Source organism: Macrosteles quadrilineatus, unplaced genomic scaffold (genome assembly GCF_028750875.1).
Source record: "Macrosteles quadrilineatus isolate MER2022 unplaced genomic scaffold, UCM_ALF_1.0 Scaffold_1__1_contigs__length_201487025, whole genome shotgun sequence".
In the NCBI taxonomy this organism is placed as follows: domain Eukaryota; kingdom Metazoa; phylum Arthropoda; class Insecta; order Hemiptera; family Cicadellidae; genus Macrosteles; species Macrosteles quadrilineatus.
The window spans coordinates 102,182,937-102,204,241 of NW_026542594.1; the positions used below are offsets into that span (position 1 = coordinate 102,182,937).

Here is a 21,305-nt window from a genome sequence, read left to right on the forward strand (position 1 = left end):
CATAGCCTCCACTCTCGCGGCGTCTACAGCTACCAACAACCCCAGCAACCGTAGTAACATTAGCTCCATTAACAACAACCGCAACACTAAAGTAGATACTGTATAGCATAGCCTACAACAAGCATAGCCTCCACTCTCGCGGCGTCTACAGCTACCAACAACCCCAGCAACCGTAGTAACATTAGCTCCATTAACAACAACCGCAACACTAAAGTAGATACTGTATAGCATAGCCTACAACAAGCATAGCCTCCACTCTCGCGGCGTCTACAGCTACCAACAACCCCAGCAACCGTAGTAACATTAGCTCCATTAACAACAACAACCGCAACTACAACTAGTGTAACTTTTGTTAGTTGTTGCAGCAGGAAGCGATGATCGCTACAAGGACGATGATGGCGCGCCCGACGTCCTTCCATTAACTCATTGCATACAAATCACCACTTGCTGTCGTTAACTCACCTTGTAAAGCCTTCTGTCATTGCAGCAATTGCAATAACAATTTAACAGCCTTTCTTACTACGTTTTACAGTTCGCACTTGGAAGCTCATGTCTTCATATTTGTCTTTATTTAAGTACAGTAGGTGAAACTGTGAAGAGCAACAATATTTTGCGAATCAGTCCAATGGAAAGAACCCAAATTCATTTAAAACATCCTAATTAATTATAATCAACCGGTAATAGTGAATTTTGGTCAAACTACTTATGATATTACAGTACTTAATAGCATATACAAATAATATTTTTTATAACACTACGATGTATTTAGTTACAGGCGTTAATTTGAGACTAAAAGCTACGTTTTGTCCATGCCAACTATCATCGTCATTTGGGGACCGAGCAGGTTTTTGCGGCCCTAGGGCCGAAAATAAACTATTAGCTTTATACTTATACTTAATACTTTCTTAATGGCGACCATACAAAGTAGGTATTTTAAGCCAAGTATGAATGGAGATGAGTGTAGGATGAGTGGCGCGATCTTGTAGTCTTGTTAGTGACTAAGGCCGACATTCCTTAGACACAGCTGTTAATTAATAGCCCATACAGCTAATGGCAACTAAGGGACCTACAGTTTATAGTGGAATCCGAACCACATTTTTGCCTTGGTATATACGAATTGGTCTAATTATCAGGATAATACTGCGGATAGTCGTAGTACTCACTCGTGCGGATGTTAATCCACACCAGAGAGTATCGCATCCACAGTGCATGCCTATAAATATCCACAATTCGTGACCTCCTAGTAGCTGGATTACAGGACGACGCCACCCGTCCCAGTCTTATTTACATAATACTCAAGCTGTGTCCAAAATGCATTGCAATAGGCTTGTTTTATTGTCACCGCTGCTTAGCAACTATAATATATCTATATCCATACTATACTATATACTAGGTGCACGCTCATTCTTCCCGTGTGTGGACGAAACAAAGGCAGTCAATAAGGCTGAGCTGGTTAGTGAGGCGACCAGACTACACCAAAGTAGTCTGTCTAGGTAGGCGCACAATGGATCGAACGATCGAGCAGGCATGGATGCTCAAACAGTGTGTTGCAGAGCAGATCATTTCGAGCTTGCCTGAGGCCTCAGTGCAGATGTGGTGAATGTGGGGTCCTAACTTAAATGACAAGTCATGTAATAATGACAAAACACCATGGCCTCTGTTGCTTAGACTTCCAGAACAGGCTGCCTTCTAGAAAATATTCAATGTCCAGAGAATTTTGTTTATGCTAAAATTTATCAACTTATTCTTGGTGGGATTAACATCATATTATCTTTGGACTTTGGAAAAAAAAACTTAGCTGAGAACATCATTAACAACCTCCTGCCTATGGAGCGATGAAAATTCCACAAGTTTTTAGAAAACCAAAGAAAACGGATTTTGATAAGTCTCTTTATGTCATTGATGAAAATGAAAATCAGAAAATATCTGTAATTTGTTGGATGTTTTCAAGTTAAATTAGAAAGAAATCCATATTCACCCCCAACCCCTATAAAACCAGTATGAAAGCCAGTTCACATGGTCTAATCAAAAGAGTTAGTAAAACTCAACCTGATAAGGGAGTGTTTATTGTATTTAAAAAAATTACATTAATGGGGAAGCTTTATCCTTAGTCGCATTAGAACTACATCTCTTAATCTGTATTGTAAATCGTCTCCGTATGGTAACCCTAAACAAAAAACCACCTTTCGGTTTATCAAACAATAAAAGATGACAAATAGTATTTGTTTTTAAACTTTTTTTAACTTTAGTTACCTAGTATGTGGAATCTGGAAGTTTTCAGACTAAAAAATACAACAAAACTCATATTTACCCCATAACCCTATCTATGAAAGCCTGTCCTCATCATTAAATTTGACCAGGATGCTTCCACTTTTCATTCTAGAAACGTCTTCACTCTCTTACATCCAGTCTTATAAAAAGTGGAGTTCCATCATCAGTTTAATTGCTTTTGATTTCATCCCGGAATTCCGTATTTATTTTTAAAGCCCTTTTTAACACATTCACTAAACCCATGGGATTTTGAGGTTAAAACTAATACAATCCCCTGTAAAAGCATGTTCTCATGGTCCAGCTAGGATGCTTTGTGTAACTAAATTATATTGGATACGTGTTCACTACATACAATCTTATTAAAAGTGGGATTTTATCAACAGTAGTCACTATAAATTTCATGGGATACTATTTTTTCCTATGGACTACCACTATACCTTCATCAGAGAATAAAAGACACAATATACTACTTTGTATTTAAAGCTCTTTTGAAGACATAAACCAAAACCAAGGGGTTTTTAGGTTCAGAGTACATAGGCTAGTTGCAAAAACTCTTATTTACCCTATACGAATTTGGTATAAACGTGTTAATCTACATTTATTCAAACGAGTTTGCGAACCAGCATGATCGGACTATGGGAACGGGGGTTTTTTGGGGTAAAAATAGGTTTTTCCCATTTTTGACCCTAAAAAAAAAAAAATCTCAATATCTTTCCAAACCATTTTGTAGACTTAAAAAAACAAATAATTTAGTATAATGAAGCGTTATTGTGCGATTAATGGTTACGAAAAAAATTCCAAAAAATTTTATATTTTAAAAATTCTTATGTTATTCACATGGAGTATAAGTCAACCGTTGTTTGCTTGTTTATGAACACATTTTTAATCAAATTTGGAAAATACATTAATTTTTTAGGTACTTACTATTAACATTTTACTACAAAAAACACTATTTTACCCTCCCTGTTCCAGCAAACTTAAGTACTTGTTAAACTTATTCTATTTAAATAGGGAATAAATGTGATATTTTTATTGAGGCATTGTAGTGTAAATCCAATCAGGCAAATGGAAATTCGCTTAGTCTGCAGGTTTGCTGCGACGGGGTTATTTACCATTTTCTCCGCATCCCTTCATTGGACAATAAATGCCATGAAATACAAATTTGTATTTTAAGCTCTTTTTATATCATTCACATAAACCTATGGAATTTTGATTATTTTACAGTCAAAAAGCAAAAAACCAATATTCACCCCATACAACCCCTCATGAAACATGATCAGAAACACACATTACAAGGTCATGTGAACATGGTGGCAGGTTAACAAGACGGTAAAACTATTAAGAATATACGTTATAAAGCGGACACCTAATAGCACATAGTGTTAGCTACAGCACTAACGCTGCCTACGAGTGCGGCCCTAACTATGTGACGGTAATACAACTGCCACTTATTAACCTAATTTCTATATGATTCCCACATTCCACAGAACTCAAGCTGAGCAAAAAAACCTGATACCTAAAAATTCATTGTATTCATATGGATTCAAGTGTCTTAAGGAATTGATATAATTTGGGGCATAGACAAATAGAATAAATATAGACTGTCAAAGGAAGCTTCCGGTCCCCACCGCTAGGAGTGCCGTGTAGTTACTGCACACACCGCTGCAGGCAAGGAGCGCAGGAGCCGTATGCTACCAGCAGACGCTGCAGCGGTGGGCGCCGTAACTACACGACACTCCTAGCGGTGGGCGCCGGAACATATGCTATAGTGATGCGCAATTGCGAGATGTTTGAACAATCAAAATGTTTCTTCTTGAGATGTTCCGCTGACATATGAATTAGCACTTATGTCACTCCGTCATGGCAACAGAAATAGAAAATTATTTTAAAGTAGCCTAATGGGTAAAGGTAAATAATACTGTTAACATTACCTACATTTATGAGAACCTTCTTTCTCGTTATAAGCGTTTTGAATTAAATACAAACATTTTATTTGTAAAATATATCGTCTTGTCAATAGTTTTTATTGAGTGGTATTAAGTTCCGTAGATAAAGTAAGTAATATATCCATGAACCTTCCTTGGTTTTGAAGTAAGATAGACCTCTTATTTGGGGTCAATCCCTGGCAGATACAATAAAAATTTGATGATAATAAATGACGATGCCGCACTTAACAAAACAATCGCCATGAATAACTCTTTAAAAAGAATCTTTAGAAGAAAGCCGTGCTGAAACGAAACAATCCTCACAAACATCTTAATAAAACCTCATGGTAAGAACCTCTCACTAAACAAAAATACAATCAAAACGTCTCGAGAGGTTGAAACAATCAAAACGTTTCGATTGTAAGATCTCGCAATCGCGCATCACTAATAAGCTAACCACAGCACCAGGGTTGCCACCCGTCCCGATTCTGCCGGGACAGTCCCGATTTCAGTTCCTTCTGCCCGTATTTAAGCCTATGATAATCCGGGGGGAGGGAGGCCATGTCCCGATTTTTCCCTAACCAAAGGTGGCAACCCTGCGCAGCACTGCTGCCGGTCTATACTCATTCTACTTGTCTATGATTGGGGGCACGAGTACAGGAAACCTGAGGTTAAAGTCTGGGCTCGAGATGAAAACTCTTATACTTTTTTGCATTACGAGTCTGCTCCACAAAGGGTCTTGTCATCACCGCTCTATTATAGTGAATTGTTTTAAAATGTTTTAAAACCATTGTATCTCCTGCCATGTGCAAGATAAGGGAACAGTAATACGGTTTTTGATTACAAGAAACATATCCGATGCCGACATCCATTGCCAGATGACAAAAATACCAAATCCATCCTATATACACATTATCACGGTCATTTGTAAACTCTCTAGCCTAATTACACTTTCTTGTTTCTTCTTCTGGGCAATGAATGTCAGCATTCTATATGTTTCTTGTGGTAAAAACCATACGACTGACCTTATCTCGTACGCAACGGGAGATTCAATGGATCCCAATTCTTAAAAACACATTGCGAAGCGTACGCCTACATGTCAGTTACAGAGCATAAAGTTCGAAAGTTGTGTGTCATTTTGTTCCCAAGGGGTGTTAGTAATTGGCCAGGAGCCTTTTGTGGCGTACAAAGGAACTACGGATTTTGATTTGATTTATACGCAAAGAGGGTTACTTAAAAAAACCCTTGTAACTTCAAAATCATAATTCAACTATTAATAATTCAAGTAGGCTCTAATGATTTGTTTCCGAATAAAATGTTATGCTGGTTTTCATAGCCTACCGGATACTTGCAAAGCCAAAGATATATCTATATATATAGCCTATTATAATAGCCTACGCCTACACAAGATTTGTCAACTGAACTACTGCCATTTCAATTTTGACCATTGGTCACGTCTCATTGGAAAGAGCATGTCGCCATGTCGCTTAGGTGTGCAAACTGTTCCTAAATTTTTTTGTAAAGTCACTGTGATCATAAGAAATTACGCATCAAAAAGTCATGTCTCAACGTGGACTAATGGAATTGACATACTGCTTCCGGGCATGACTACAGGAAACCTAATGTCAGCGGCTAGACTCAAGTAAAAAATAACTCTCATACTCTTTTGCTTTACATGTCCGCTCGGTGTATTATCAATGGTAAAACTTAACCCCATGGGGGGATTGTCTACTGTATTAGACCAAATTTCATAGATAGTGTAGGGTTTACCTTAAAAACACATTAGAACTACACATGAATATAGGCCTAAATTGGTCAAGTTATCACTAATCTTTCATCGGACAGTAAAATTGGTTTGATTTTTGACTCAATTTAACAATCCCAATATAACCCCTGCACATGGTCTGATTAATTAAGACTGTAGGCCTATGACTCAACCTGGTGAGGAATTGATATATTTTGTATTGGGCCAAATTTCATAAATAAGTAGTAAGTGTCAACCTTAGTCACATTAGAAATACTAATTTGGTTATTATTGTATATTCTTACAATAAATTAAATAACAAATTTTAAGTTTTAAGATTTTCAGTGTAATATTAGCAAACAACTTTATTTCACTGTCATTTAACTCCCCCATACATTCCTTACCACGAATGTGCGTCTTCTTGCATAAACTTATGACAAATTTCATCACAATCTGAGCATTATCATGCTCAGGTTCACATTATGCAACAACCACAGTTTTGGGCTTCAGGGGACCCTTAAATTGAAATTATAGAATACACTAGCTAAAGGTACTAATAATTGTAAAAAGTTAGCTAACTTATTTTCAATCACAATTTTTCAATGTGGTTGTTCATAATAATATGTTTGTAACACATTTATGTATGTAACACATTATATTATGAATGTAACACATTTGCTTAACTTGTTTCTGGAGCCTACCAGAGATTTGAGGATAATTGTTAAAAGTGATCTAGGCCTAAGTATATATAGTTTATGAGTTATAATCTTGTAAGTTAGGTTACTTGAAATTTCCTTTAGCCTACTGCAACCAAAATCTTATTGAAAACAAAGTTGGTAAGCTACGAGGGCCATTTCTTTAAGATAGGCAGTTTTTGTGTATGGATCTGTACTTCGCTTCTACCTTTCAGCGAGGTACCTATGCCGCTAACTGGCATCATTTGTAAGCAGATTGACACAATTTATAGCTCTGTAGCTACCATATACATGTTTCGCTGTGTTAAAAAAATTGTTTAAACCATCGCATATCTCCCGCTAAGATTAAACATAAAGTAGGGCTAGAGCTATGAGTTGTTCTAATAATAATCCAAATAGGCCCTAATGAATTGTTTCTAAGGTTATGCTATTGTTTATAACCAACTTGCAAACCCAAAGATAGCCTGCATTGGGTCTGATAATAATTGGAGTGTCCAACCAAGATCACCACTTAGGCCTACTATCTTTAATGTATAACTTATTTAATGTCCTGTGAGTTAACATTATAAGCGTATACATATGTTATAACTTAAGTGTTATTAGACATGGTACCTTTTTTCCGTAAATTTAATAACACGTGCAATGCTGGTCAAGAAGTTCTTTATCTTAAAATTGTCAGTTCAGCTAGAAATTGACTTTTAAATTAGCTTCAGTCATCAATATCTCATAAATAACTGTGAAGTAAATTGTTCATTCCAAATAATTAGGCTACAAATACCTTAAGTAGGCTTAACCAACAACACTTAAGTTAAGTTAGCTGTCAAGGGTTACGAGGATTAATTTGTTGTTGGCCTTTAAGGATCACTTAATTCCAAATAGGCTACAAATGTATAAAGTAAACCAACACCACTTCTTACAGAGCAACTTAAGTTTGGAATAGCTTATGTTAGTTGTCGAGCGTTTTACAAAAACATTTAATCAATTTATGTTACGGTAAATTAACTTATTTGTAAACTTGAGCGTAATTTGTTGAGGCCATTATGGATATCAATTCTGTTTAACTTATTATACACTCACTGACTATTGAAGTGTGTACTATAATTTATAGTAACGGTACTGGACTCATAAGGATCGTTAAGTTATGGCCTTTTACGTCATTGTCTCTTGTCTGTCTAAAAATGCCAAGAAAATCGGTGTCGAAATTGAAAAAAACCTCACAGGCTTTACTTATTATAAGTTATTTGACAGTTCTTAATTGATCAGGCCTACAGTCGTATACGCTAAATTACTCCCATAGAAATGCTCTCTGTCTCCATACAAAATTAAACTGTTCGACCAAACTAAGTTAAAAGTTATTTTACAACACCCTCATTTTAACAGAAGGGGGTAAGTTAGTAAAAATTTTGGGAGTTGAAGTTTTAACTCTAACTTAGGCCTAACTTACTTAATCGGTTAAAGGAGTCAATCAGTCAAAAGTAGGCCACTTTAGTATCTGTCCTACACTCATCGGAACGGATATAACTTATCGATCGGCATATCGATTATTTCATTCCGCATATTAAGTTTGGTTGGTTAGTTGGGTTAACCTAACCTAAACATAACTAACCGAATGAACTAATCGATATAGGCTATTGATATTTTCCATTTGGATGAGTGTAGAGCAGATAACTTACTAAAGTGCAGCCGGCCACTAATTTTAAAAATATATGCCAAGGCCTAGGACCTAGGATAGGCCTAGGCATATCTACAAATTAATTTGATGCCGTAATGTAGTTAACTGTACCCCTAGCCTAGGCCTCTAAGTTACAGGCCAAGCTTAACTTACCTTAAGAACTTTATGGTAAACTTAAGGCCTTAAGTTACTGAAAATTGTTAGGCAACATTTCTAGAGTCAATAATCTGAAATATAAAGAAGATAAACACCACTTCAGGCTAAATTTCATATAACTATGGAAAGTTCAAGTAGGCCTATTACTTTGTACTCATTCTATGTTTGTTTGAGTGGATACCTAACCTAGGCCTAGTAAGTACCTTGATTTGGAAAAATGATGGTCCATACGCTTACTCATAACTGGATTGTCTTATTATTTTGTAACAGTCATAACATTTACTCCGATTTCTTTAGACTGATATCTGAGATAGAAACATAGATAAGACCACTTAGTCTATAAAAGAAGTCTGCGCTTGGTTAAGTCTCATTAATTATTTCCAAATGCAGTAGACAATCATAGAGTAAGTTAACGAATTTATAGATCAGATCTAATGTAACGCAATACAAATTTAAAAAACTGACTTTAATAAAATAAAAGTTGAAATCACAGCAACTAAATCAATGGAATTACTAACTTAAAACACAATGTAAACACTAAACTAAAATATTTTGGTTTTGGTTATTTTATGGCAGACGCAGACGACGGCTGATTTAGTGTTAGGTGATTTTGATTTTGCTAGTCAAATGAAACACTAACGAACCAAAAAAACGTGTCAAATAACGAACTTTATTGAGTTAAGTTAAATCGCAAACATTCACGAAATTTATTCGAATATAGTTTATTAAGAACTACACAAAAAAATAAATCCGTGGTACAAGACTCAGATTTTTTAATGCTGTAATAAAAGAGCCTTTTATTAACATATTTTTAGCATGGAATTTTTATAGGCTGACAGTGAGGACTTCACTTCGTTTCGTCCAACTATACTAAACACTATACAATACTATACTAATTACTATGCTATACTATACTATACTATACTATACTATACTATACTATACCTACAATCTTCTATACTATTGTATACAAATCTAGTGGTGTCTGTCTGTATGTGTGTTACTAATATAGGCGCATAAACTACTGAACTGACTGGGCTTAAATTTTACAAAAATATAGCTACCATACCAAGGACCATTATAGGACTATTCACACTTTGCTACTGACCATGGGCTTTGCCCCTTTGGCTTTAAAAGTTCTGAGGTGAGGATTTTAAAAGTAAATATTGATTGGTCTCCATGGCTGCCATGAGAACACATACAATGTTTGCAATTTGCTATGCCATCCAAATGTAAACAAGCTGAACTGTCAAACCACATTAATTCACAATTCCTCAGCTGGTTTATAAATAGGCATATAATATTCACTACAATCGTGTGACATGTTTATTTATTCTTATATTTGATGGTTCATTGATTATTGATTTTATGAAATAAGTGAGATTGTATATCTGTTGCTGTATCTAACCCTAATTAATTATTTAATATTTTGCTAATGAGAATGATTGTATTTGAAAGATTTTGGTGTAAAAAATAGTGATATTATAAAGTTCACATTTACTTGAATCATTTTAACATTTTTTTACACTTAACAGGTGTTTAGAGTAGGGTACACACCTTAAAAATTGAAACTTTTCTCAAGGAGATAATTAATTGTACATTTATGCCATTTTGAGAGTAATATTATTCACACCATTTACCTTTTCAAAAATGTTTAAATCATAATTTCATATTACCACTCATAGATTAGTTATGATGTTTCTAATCCAGAGGTAACTACTACCTATCTATATTATAACTTTTGACACTTCCTGTAGATTTCACATTATATTCTAATAATGAATAACTTTTTACGAGCGTTTCATGGTCATTACATGTATATTATTTTCAACCAAGTTCCTCTTAACTTAGCCTACCCTTGACATAAACATTGTATGAATGAAGTTAAATTTCCTAATTCTAAGCTGATATACAAATATTTCAATTTAAACCAACAATAAAAAAACTAAGTTTTATATGCACTTGCCTTTGGGGCATGAATAGTGGGAGCTATAAATAGTAGGGCTAAGTATGTTTCTGTTTGTTTAAGTAGTAAGAGTGTTAATGTTTTTGTTTGTTCACATAGTATAGGGTGTCCCACGAAGGGGTTTAAACGTTTGATTTTATATTACGCGCCCATTCAAGCACCGAACTTATTGAAACTTTACACAGTTTACAAAGTAAGTTCTAAAAATATTCCCTGACCTTAGTAGAAAAAAAATGGTGGCATATTTAAAAACGTTACTTTAAAAACATTAAAAAGGTATTTTTGGTTTTATAAAATATTATTATTGTTTCCTACTTTCCAGGGCAATATGACTTTTAAATAAAAAAAAACTAGAATACAGTCTAATGGAAAACTAAAAATAAATCAAATAACTAATAAATAATAATAATAAATAAATAACTAATAATAAATCATAAAAGTAGTTTTTATAGAAAGCACATTCGTAAATTTGTCAATATGCCACCATATTGTTTCTACTAAGGTTAGGGAGTTGAAATTTTTCCAGAATATTTTTAGAACCTACTTTGTAAACTGTGTAAAGTTTCAAAAAGTTCGGTGCATGAATGGGCACGTAATATAAAATCAAACGTTTAAACCCCTTCGTGGGACACCCGGTATATAATGAGATATTTTTATAATTAATGCTAAGTGAGCAATGCTTTTTACAAGCAAGATCACATGTTTCATTTAATTCAAACCGTAATATTAACCAGATGGTGTAAATTATTGTGTGTCTAGGTTTGATTTTATCATTTAAAAATCAAGTAAAAGCTTTGAGTTTTTTATTTGTTTTATTGTTTGAAAATTTGTTTATGTAATTAGTAAGTTAAAAGTTTTTGATAGGTATATTTATTGGAATTTAATTTAATTTCACACAGTTTTCACTTCAGATTTCAAAAAAACACCATTTAAACATACATCAACCCCGGACGAAGGACGGGTACTCTGCTAGTATTATATAAAAATCTAATGATGTCTTTCTGTGTGTGTATTACGAGGTATTACTAATAGGCACAACATGTAATGAACCGACTGGGCTTAAATTTCACAAAAATATACCTACCATACCAAGTAGCATAGGTACGGTAATGGGACTATTCACACTTTGATACCAACCGTGGGCTTTGCCCCTTTGGCTTTAGATGTTTTGAGGTGAGGATTTCAAAAGTAAATATTGATTGGTCTCCATGGCTGCAATAAGAATACTCACAATGTTTACATTTACTTTGACATTTCAATGCAAACAAGAAGAAGTGTCAAATTGCATATTATTTCACAATTTCAGATAGCTGATCCAAAGAAATTAAATATATAATTTTTTACACAAAGATGTGGCAGATTTATTTATTCTAAAACTTTGTCATAGATTATTTAGTCTAAAATCATGTCATTGAATATGGGGAAAATTTTATAACTGTTGCTGTATCAACCCAGGCTCTGCTTTCGATTTATTAAAGTGTCTAAGTTATGAAAATAACTATATTGATATATTTTCATGTAAACAGTAGAACAAACACAATGTATACTTTTTTAGGCTTTTTGTTTATAAATTCGAACTACTTAATAAGTATTTAGATTAGGCGGTATATAGTGCATCTTTCCGTTGCGAAGCACGGGTACAGCAGCTAGTTTATTATTATATTTACTGATTACTGTACTCTAAATATTTCTTCACATAACCTTTAAGTTGTGTTTAGTGTTAGTGAACATATTGTATTTTCTCAATTTTGTATAGTGTAGTAAAAATAGCGTTCGTACCACGGGTTAAAAGGGTTTTGCAATTGTAAAGCTCTCAATTGTAACCTAAAAAATGATGTCGAGCCGGCAAGACCTCATTTTCGGCCCTAGGTACGAAATATACTATTCCACTGAAGTAGGTCTTCTACGAAACGATATTAATAACTTTCCTTTCTCGTTTTAGAATCATTTCAAGTTTATATAAACTATCATCATCTAACTTAGCATGTAAATTTTTTTCACATTTCCCAGACGAAAATACCTAGTGTGAATAAAATAGTGAATGACCAACCCCAACCACCCACCCTGTAAAATGCCGTTTCGTATAAAAAACATCTTGGCAAGTTTTTTTGGGTTCCATAGTCTATCACGAACGAAATTAAAAGTAATTGTGGAGCCTGGTTGGAATCTACCTTGCTACTAGTTCAAAAATAAAGTGTCAATCATCCTTTTGCAACACAAACAAAATTAAATGCTCCAACCACTTCATCTTCAAACTTCCCACAATGACTCAGCAAACATACAATTCAAACATGGTGTTTTTTATTTGGTTTCAATTTTTCATGGTTCTTTGGTGGAAAATGCAACATATTATATGTAATTCACAGTAAATATTTTAAGGTAAAATTCTGTAGCCCACTCATTTTAAGATCAAGACTATAACCAGAATGTCACCACTGGTTAAATTAGAATCTATGTATTTACGATCCTAAAATGGATAATATTGCATTGTATACACAGAATGCCCAGCTTTTACGTGATAATCCTGAACGGGTGATTTGGTGATTAGATACAATATTTTCATGTTAATATTATGCGGTCATTCACTGGTGCAATGCTTTAATTTATTTATTGTACTATTTTTCAACACTCTAAACATAATTCATGCAGTTTTACCATTAGGAAGTACAGGAGAATACGGACAAAACGTTTAAACTATTATTTACATTCAATATTAATCGCCTATTTTCCCATGTGGGTTATAAGTGGAAACTCAAGCTTAAACACGACCATTCACTGTAAATATTTCTGAATACCTGGAATAGCTGACATAGTACAGAATGTTTTGTTATACATAGGGTGGTACCGTCATCCTATATATAAAAAAACATTCTTTCGTATGTCAGCTATTCCAGGTATTTATGTATTTTTATAACTTGAGTATTTCTACCAAACATTGCAAATAACGTTTTTTAGGCATGCAACATTCAAATTCTTGCCAAGGGCTTCAACAACAGAGCATTCCCTGCACCTGGAACTCCGTCCTTCGACGATCCAATGTTGAGAGATTACTTTTCACCTTACCTAGTGTTTTTATCCCTTTTGGTAAAATAAATACCTAAATATGTTTTTAATGTCAAAAAGGAATCATGGCTACACGGCTACCAAACAAATACAACATTTCTGATTCTCTAAATTGAAATTCAAGATAATTTTGTAAATAATGTGGAGGTTAATCTCCCAAAATAACCAACTTTTGTACATCATATGGAGGTTAAACTCCCAAAATAAACAACTGAAACGTTGATTTCTCCACGCGGATGCTCCCAATTCACCAAGACAATGAAATCTTCAACGCCCTAAGTCCTTCACCCAAATGTTCCTTGGACCTTTCCCTTTCTACTTTCTCCACGGCCTTGATCGCGGAACTCTTAGATGAGTGAACACAGCGGCTGAGGTCAAACCGACAGTTACAAACACTTAAAGGTTTATATTTAATCATATTTTTTCATGATGACCCCAGAAATTATACGATTTAATGCGCAAATCTTTTATTATAGCTTTATTGTTGTTTGACTGGCTATTGCTGTTGGCTGTATACAATCCGTCCGCTTCAAGTCATAGAGACGAGCACACCAGCAACGAGCTTCTCTAGTCTCCCTCTACGCTTCCCTCTACGGGCGTATCTCTATTCCTATTATATAAGTTATATATAATAGGACTAAACTATTCCTATAATTTATAAGTTATTATAACATTAATGATTTGGCACTTCTCAGGTATTAAGCAAACTCGTTCATGCAAACTGACGTAACTTGAGATACGTATATTTGCAAGGAAGATTAAAATTATTCTATTTAGGAAATGTTAGCACAAAGACGTATTTCAGGAGTTAAGTCAGTTTGCGTGAACCTAATTTGCGTCTGTTTAATACCTAATTGTAATAGACGAAATTATTGAATTACTTATATTAATAGCAAAATTGAAAACAAGTTGAAAGTTAGGTTACTTTTTACATAAAAATATATTTTTGTTCTCTAGCTTAGTTTGTTAAATAATGTTTCAATATGACGAAAAATATAATTCATCAGAGGGGCAAAACAGTGTCTTTTCAACCCTAGTTAATTTTGTGAAACTTAAGCTCGGGTGATGAAAACTACTATTGGGCTTTATGTACATTGAGGAAATATGTGTGTAAGAGGGTTATTATTGGTTAAAGAAAGGAAGAATACGTTTTGGAGAATATTGCTCACAGTGTTCTTTGTAATTTAGGCCTATAAAGTAAACTACAGGCAAAGAAATTTTACCAAAATTAAAAAAATATGGTAAAATCATTTTTATGAAGCGTCAGTATCAAGTAATTATTGATGTTATTACTACTAATAGATTCTTTTGAATCCATTGATATCAAATATAAGTAGGGGTTTAAAAGTAAGCAGGTCTACTCACTTTTAAATAAATCATTGACATTGGATACTGCAAGTAGACATCCCGTTGACGTGAATCCAATGTGTTATTGACTTTGGATACTTTCCAGTAGATATCCAATTTACTTGAGCAAGATACCACTGACTTTGGATACTGCAAGTAGACATCTTATTTATGTGAACCAGAGCCCATTGGGACAATTCGTGTTTACTGCTATCTCCGCTCAGTATTGCAAGCAGAGGACTACAAAGTTTATTGATTTTTAAAATTAGGACTAATCTTTTAAAATCTTTCTTAAAACTGAAGTTTTGACTGGTTTTGGCGATGCAAATAACAAGGATTAATAAAGAAGAGAATTATTATATTTGACATTCGTTTTATGTTATCGAAAATGGATACATGACATTTTGAATAGAACCAAATACAGTTGATGAAAATTTGTATAAAAACGTAGATCAAATTTTGTTATTCTTTATAAATCTATTGGAATCCATTAACACAATTATTAATACATACACTTCACTTATGCATTTAAACCACCAGCGGTTACAACCAAAGTTGGTTCACTGTGAATAATTGGATTCATTTAGTTATTATTTTTACATAATATCACAATCAATTATAAGTTAATATATTATAGAAATACGGTACATTTGAACTCAAATCAAATCAAGAAGTCTCTTGAAGAACTTTGGATACTTTCCAGTAGATATCCAATTTACTTGAGCCAGATACCACTGACTTTGGATACTGCAAGTAGACATCTTATTTATGTGAACCAGAGCCCATTGGGACAATTCGTGTTTACTGCTATCTCCGCTCAGTATTGCAAGCAGAGGACTTGGAAGTTGCTTTTCCGGCAAACTTCGTGTTTCATGGTATACAGTTAACTATTCCATCAACCTACACCACACTACAAATGAAATAATTCCGGTGTTTGGCATCATCTCGGCCTCCAGTCAGATACACGTTAGTGAAGCTAGGGCATCCTCAGAGGCTTCATTCTTCATCCCTTCTGCAACAAATATCATCCTGGTACACCAGTGACCTACACCTACACCCCGACGGACCTTGGACAGTCCCTGGAGGACTTCCTGGTGTCGCCATTCTACACTCCTCGCAACGACTGAGGCTGACCTTACATTGTTAGTGATCATCCCGTCGTATATCGTACATCCATCTAGTTTATACCATTTAAAGAAGTCTAAGTGTTCAACTGATGTAATCAACATGCGTGTCGGGTATTTTTATGGTTATTGTGTTGGTGTTAGACCTATGTAATGAAGAGTTTGGTTAAAATATAAAAAAGCTACATGTTGTAACAAAAAAAAAAAAAAAGAATAGGTATATGCAACATTAAATTTCACACATGCAATATTCATTTTTATACAAGAATAAACAGGTTGTATGTACTTAAGACGTTTTTCATCGTAAATTTACTATAATTTTTGACAAACAAAATTTACATCCGGAGTATCGACGTTATTTTAAGATTAATGGGTGTTTGATCTTGGTCCGCAATGTGGTGGCGATATTAGTGTCATCGTACGAAATAAAAATCCGTAAAAGCGAACAAGCTGTACTTCACTAGTAGAAAATGGATAGCGGAATTCCACCCTGGGACCGTCACGAGGGGCGGGGCCTAACCACGGTCGACAAACAGCCCGCGAATGGAAATTTACCCCCAATATATATTACTAAATAATCAACATGTAATTGTTTGATTGCCATAAAATGGAATTTAACCTCCGGGAATCTACCCCCAGTGGTCAAATCAGAAATAATGTCTGACACCGGAATTCTACCCCCTAAAATAGCCCCCCGTGGGTGGCTTAGCCAAATCAACGGCTTTTAGGTTAATCATTGCCTTCTAATATCCAGTATTAGGTTAGGTTACCAATTCATGAAATCAACTACAACAATGAATCTTAGCAATACGTAGCCGACCACGGGGGTATATCTCTGGGGGTAGAATTCCGGTGTCCGATTGTCTCGTTTGACCACGGGGTGTAGATTTCCGGGGGTTGAATTCTGTGGGTAAAAGTCTGGTGTCAGGTTAATTGGGATTCTGATTATTTACATCTGTTAAGTAAACCGTAAAATGTGATTAGTTGATTGAAATAAATAATAATTTATCCTAAAATTTTTCAGACGGAAATCTTCCCCAGACCTGTGACGTAAAAATTAATTAATAGTTTTTCATGGTGGTAAGTTTCCGGGGGTATAATTTCGGCGACCTGTAGAAAGCAGATAAAATAGTTCAGTATTATTTTTATATAACTAGTCAAAAGCTCTTGAAGCCCATTCAGCCTCTTGTCCCAGTGGTCCAGTTGCAACCAGTCCTTCAACTGTACTTGTAAACAGTAGCATAGTCCAGTTGCAACCAGTCATCCTACTCACTCTATGTAACACAATAGTAACTATACTGCCATTGCAGCCCAAGCCTACCCACTAGTCAACGGTTATTGTAGCTTAGTACAGTAGTACTACTCGTGAGAGCTTTCTCTGTTCCTCTGCAGTCCCGACGCCTGTCAGTGTCAGTGAGTGAGTCAAGGCTGCTCTCTTGGCGACCTTGCACTTTCTCTGCCAGTGAAAGTGTTCCTGAGTGCATTACCTCCTCCACCAACCACCAACTGCTGCTCCAGTACCTCCAAAGTTCACAGATTTACAAAAAACAGCTTTATTTTTCATACAAATACAGCATCTAACATACATAGGTACAAGAAGGTTTTTAAGCAATTCATACTTCGTAATAATTATTACCTTTTCAATATTGTGTTTTCCATGTATACTGAGTTTTAGTTGTGAATGTTTGTATGGGAGAAACACATTTAATTTTTTGTAGGATGCCTTAAGTGTTAGTTTACCCATGCCAGACAATTCAGTTGGGGTCCTATGTCATTGCACACATTACGACATTTTCGATCATAAAATTTGGGAAAACAGTCGGAAAGTGTTGATTATTGAGTTTCGTTAGACATTTAAAGTATTCTATTCATAAAACCACATAATGAGACATAGCAAATACTGTATGGACATAATATTATGGGATTTATAAAAGATACTTTTTAGGATTCCTAATATTTAAGCTACCGTTCTATGGTATTAAACTACTATACTATCCAGACAATTGAAAGGGTTTAATAACAACTACCGACCACTCTCTAAGGACGGATTATCAACACGTGTTCGAGGAGCCTTAAATAGCGAGATTCTGAGAATATCCCGGTGATATTGCAAAACTAGTTCAGCCAAGCCAAATTGAGTGTTTCACTTTGTAATTACTTTGTATTCAAACAAATTATTGTTCCGACTCTAGTTTAATGTCAAGATGTAATTAGTAGTAATATAAATTTATTATTTGTAAATTACACAATTTTATGTGATCCATTTCCATAAACTTGGAATCTATAATCAGGGATGGCGGCTAACTGAACCTGAAATTTAGAATTTTAGATTCCTGACTAATGAGGAATTAGCTATAGAATATAACCATGGATGAACTAACTAACGCTAACCTGTTTTTTTTCACACAGTAGTTTTTAAATTAATTAGATAAGTTGTACTACGATCAATGAGCTTTTTTTAAACATTGCTCATAATTAACGTCTAAAATCCATTATTAGGTTACAGTAAAAGATTAGTGTTATAGTAATTTCTTAAAATCTGAGGAATCCTTATAGAATTGAAATATAAATTTAAAATAATAAAGTTTTTATAAGTAGACAATCGGTTTCTTATAACGTAATTTAAGTAAGTGTAGTCTATTGTGATTATCAATAGGCATAGACTTTCTATATTAGGAGAATAAATCGTTATAGGCCTACAGTTCGTTTGTTAAACGTGATTGCATAGTGATGAGTTACGTATAGTCTAGACACCATAAGAAATGTATACCAATCACAATATAACTGCCATTATTGTTAGAATAGCCTATTTGTATTTTTTTTACAAACTACCTATACTGAACTTCTTGTCCCGTGGATGGAGATCGTTGCATAGTAAAGTGTAGTAACTAACGGTAGAGACTACTTTATCCTTCAGTCACCCACGAGACTAGACTACTGAAGGTCGTTCGTGTGAAGGTGAAGGTGTCTAGACCTTGTCATTACTAGACTAACGGTACAGACGTGGCAATCGTCCATACTCCATAGCGTAGGGCGAGAACATGGATTATGTATATACAGTGACTGTACATACTGTACAGTATGTCTATAGACTGATGTGTGATGGCGATGTTTTTGGCTTGCAGTTACAATGTAGGATTTTATATTTTAGTGCTACAAGGCCCAGAATAGCTTTTGCTTATGTCGACGTATACCTTATCACTGTTGGATCAGTTCACTTTCCTCTAATCAGTTTGTAACTGTACTGGATTTGTATGTAAAGGATGAGAACGTTTAATTGTACCAAAGTTTATTTTATTGGTTTAACATTACCTTTTATCAGTTCCAAATTGTGACCTATTCGTCAAAGTTGTTACATGTTTTGGTGAGCTGCCAGCTGCCACTGTAAACATTTTATTCCAGGAATATTAACGCTAGCGTACCACCAATGTGGCGTATCCGTGATAGGCTCATCAGACAAAACGTATTTATTCAACGTGCGTCTCGTGTGTTAAATGTATTTGTCGTGTACAGTATTGATAAAGAAGCTATCTAAGTGGAATTCATGAATATTCCTGTAATGAAGTGTTTGACAATGGCAGCTCGCCGAAACATGTAAATTAACTCTTACAATTTGGAACTGATAAAATATTATGTAAAACCAATTAATCAATATTACAGTTCCGGGGCTACTACAATGAATTTCAAAGTTTATTAATATTTAAAATTAGGACTCATCTTTTAAACTCTTTCTTAAAACTTAAGTTTCGACTGGAGTTTGGCGATGGAAATAACAAGGATTAGTAAAGAAGATAATTATTATTTGTTTTACATTCGTTTTATGTTATTCGAAAATGGATACATGACATTTTCATTAGAACCAAATACAGTTGATGAAAATGTGTGTAAAAACGTAGATCAAATGTTGTTATCCTTTATAAATCTATCGGAATCCATTAAAACAATTATTAATGCATACACTTATGCATTTAAACCACCAGCGGTTACAACTTAAAGTTGGTTCACTGTGAATAATTGGATTCATTTAGTAAGTAATTTACATAATATCACAATAAATTATAAGTTAATATATTATAGAAATACGATACATTTGAACTCAAATCAAATCGAGAAGTCTCTTGAAGAACTTGCCGGGCGATATGATGACTCAGTGGCTCCCTTACAACGCAGAACATATCTTTTGTTTTATATAAACACTGAACTCCCCCTCCGTCATCAGCAGTCGTGGCCGAGTGGTTAAGGCGTCTGACTAGAAATCAGATTCCCTCTGGGAGCGTAGGTTCGAGTCCTACCGACTGCGCTAATCTTTTTATCTCTTGAAAAAATATTTTGTGATTCGCGAGGAAAAGAACGTTTTGTTTCATGTAAATTAGTTTGATTATTTTGTGTTTTCAGAATTTTCTTTTGTAATTTGATTTATTATAGGCCTATACATATATGAAATTTTCCACGGACTCTATTTTATATTTTCGTTTAGTTATTGTTTATTGATAAACATAAAAAATATTATCCTAGAAAATAAATATTTTTAGCAATACAGTATTACAGTATGTATACAGCAACATACCGGTGCTGGTCCTAAATCACATCACAAAACAAACTACATCAATAAACATTTTCTTTTTTTTTTTGTCTGTGCGTTGCTTTATCTAATTCACTATAAAATATATTTAAAATAAAATTAATATAATTAAAGTCATCTTAATAGGAGCGAACATCATAGAGGTATTTTCATACGGTTACGCTCTACATTTTGGTAATAATATTTTGAACTTTCACATTAATATTGTTTGCATGGATCGGTATCCAAACATTTGTTTTCATTTTACTTTTTTTAAGTAGTAAACTTAGTATATTTATACGTTGATATGTCTTTAGGTAGGTATCTCTTTAAAGTTGTAATTCAGTTTAACCACTACAGCTGATGTACTTATGTCATATATATATTTTTTAAACAAACACAGTTCTATTCTAAGTATTTCTTAAGTGTTAGAAAACAGATAGGCATTATTATTGTAGCACCATAAGTGGAAGAATATGTACCTGTGCAATACCCCTGCCGCAGCAAAACTGCAGACTAAGCAAATTTCCTGCCTGGTTGGATTTTCACTAAAAAGATACCTTAAAATTGACGTTTTTATTTTATAAATTAATGGCATTACTTTTTAGGAGTTCTTCAGTTTGCTGCTGCACGCAAGGTAATAAGTGTGTTTTTATTAAAATTATATCAAAAGCTTAAAATGAAATAAACACGTTTGAAAAATGCCATGAAAATTATAACCCTTAGCAAGCAAACTACGTTATTGTATTTATTATCCATCAAAATATCGTAGGAATTTTAA

The 21,305-nt window shown here is 34.2% G+C and overlaps 1 non-coding gene across 1 annotated transcript; it reads left to right on the forward strand.

Moving 5' to 3' along the window:
- Positions 1–20,181: 20,181 nt before the first annotated feature.
- Positions 20,182–20,263, forward strand: Trnas-aga (transfer RNA serine (anticodon AGA)). The gene has a single exon. It is a non-coding gene; the product is annotated as a tRNA-Ser (tRNA).
- The last annotated feature ends 1,042 nt before the right edge of the window (positions 20,264–21,305 follow it).